This window comes from Rhagoletis zephyria, unplaced genomic scaffold (assembly GCF_001687245.7).
Source record: "Rhagoletis zephyria isolate East Lansing unplaced genomic scaffold, Rhagoletis_zephyria_1.1 Rzeph_scaffold_03591, whole genome shotgun sequence".
In the NCBI taxonomy this organism is placed as follows: Eukaryota; Metazoa; Arthropoda; class Insecta; order Diptera; family Tephritidae; genus Rhagoletis; species Rhagoletis zephyria.
In genome coordinates this window covers 58,425-60,901 of record NW_016160674.1, presented here as the reverse complement: position 1 = coordinate 60,901, position 2,477 = coordinate 58,425, and positions in this window count along the sequence as shown.

The following is a 2,477-nucleotide window of genomic DNA, read 5'->3' as shown; positions in this document are numbered from 1 at the left end:
AATGAAATACATAATAATAAGTCGTATAGCTCAAGTACTAGATATGTTTCTGCGAAAGAAAATTTCAGGAAAATTAACAAAGATCTTTCAAAGTTATCTTGGCCAATATATAGAGATGGCGTGGAGCATAGCGTTGAGCACTTTAATGATACTGTTTTCAGTTTGTTTCGAAAGTATGTGCCAAAAGGTAATATTGTTCATGAAGAACCAATACAATTATGGTTCACTAAAGAGCAAGGCACATAAATACAGGTAGAAGCCAAAATGACGTTGCTCTCATGAGAACCAAACCTTTAAACTTCAACTTGATTTTATTTTATTTCCTATATTTCGTTACGCTTTGAATGTCATATCGTTGTTTTTTTTTGAATGTTCGTTAATAACAAATTTTAATTTGCATTTGAATTTTTGTAGTGTTGTGCGGTTTATACTTAGTGTATGTGTTAAAAATGCAACACCTGAAGCGTTGTGTTTTATGTGGTGTTAAATATAAGGCAGATACCACTAATTTTTTAACGTGCCTCAATGTCCTTCGCGTAAGGAACGTTGCGAAAGCAGCTGTGGGCAGAGCTGCAGTGAAATGCCTTGCTGTGCGTTAAACATTTTAAAGAAGTAGATTCCACAAATACACCGGGAGGTACAGGAAAGGCACGTTTGAAGCCAAGTGCTGTTCCTATGACCCTTATGCCGAAAAGTCCCTCCAACAACACTGCAACTCATAAAACAAAAACAGAAAACAACATACACGTTTTTTCAAATTTTAACTAAAGAAAATAAATAAATAAGAATAAACTTCAAATATACTTAGAAACGTCAACCAGTGAAATGTATTTTTTTATTTTTCCTTACACACGCTCATTTTTATTTTTACTCTCCCGAAAACTTTGACTTTTGTAGGTTTGATGTCAATTTGGCTTCTACCTGTTTTTATTGGCTGCGTTTCTTTATACATTCCGGATAATCTCATTTCACAGCCGGAATAAACAGAATACGTTTGGAATATACGTCAACATATAATCAGGAACGTTCTAAAGAATAAATAAACAAAACAGTTCATTCCAAACGTTCAGAATGAATAAAGAAATGCAGCCATTGTACCATGACTAAAGAGCTTAAAAAATTGAAAAATTAAAAGTCACATTCTTTTAAAATGTAGGAGTGTTCGCTATGCAAAAAATGTGTACAAGTTGGTACCAATTGTTACCAAATCGTGTTCGTTTTGCCAAAACCGCAGCAAAACTTGCAAGGAGAGAGCACAATTTTGACATTTCATTTGGAAGGGAAGTTGCAAATTCGTGCTGGCAAAAATTTTTTTTTAACGGTACTCGGCTGAAAAAGCTGTATTCGTAATCGCAACGCACTCGACCCCACTGTTGATATAGGAAATCCGACAGTGACTTCCACAAAGAAATTAAAGCGTATGTTGAAGAAAGTCAGAATAAGAAGAAATATACCTATACGTCCTGTTTTGCTTTCTACCTGAAATAATTTAAAAAAATTATTATTATTTAAAAAAATTATTATGCTCGAAATGCAACCGTTGATACCAACTGGCAGTGAAGCTTGCAAATGTTTGCTTATTCATGTTCGCGCAAAACTTAGTAGGTTTCTCTCTTTGGGAGAGTAAGGTACCTTATTCTCTGAATTTTGTTACTGGCTAATTCTTACTGGCAGTTGCATAGCGAACACTCCTATTGCCAACATGTTTACTCAGTTCTTTAGGTCCAATTATTCTGCAGACTTCCCAATTAGTCGAGACTATCCGTACGATCTTGGTCCAATCAACTCTGCTTATATTCCAGTAATATCTTCCGATGAAGTTTTACACTATTTAAAAACCTTAAAAGCGTCATTTTGGCCTGGACCTGATCATATTCCGACCTGTTTTCTTAAAAACTGCGCTGAGAACATCTGCGAGCCTTTAACAACTCTATTCAATTTGTCACTAAAAAATGGCATTTTTCCGTCAGCCTGGAAGGAGTCTTTCATAATACCACTTCACAAAAACGGCAGCAGGTCCTGTATAGAAAACTATCGAGGCATAGCGAAGCTCTCCGCTATCCCCAAATTATTCGAAGCAATTATTGTTAATCAGCTGACATATTCTATATCTTCTTCAATTTCACAATCTCAACACGGGTTTTCTAAAGGAAAATCTACTATCAGTAATTTATTGGAGGTTACAACTCATGTCTCAAACGGTTTTAGAGAAAATGCTCATACCGATGTAATATACACCGATTTCAGTAAAGCCTTTGACAAAGTATGTCACTCGTTACTCATCCGTAAACTCGACCTAATCGCCTTTCAGCCCAGTCTTCTTCAATAGATCTATTTTTACCTCTCTGACAGAACAGGAAGGGTTATTGTTAATAGTCGTTCTTCATCATTAAAGTTTCTTCAGGAGTTCCTCAGGGAAGCCACCTTGGTCCGATTCTGTTCCTGATATTCATTAATGATATTTCTTCTATAATAAA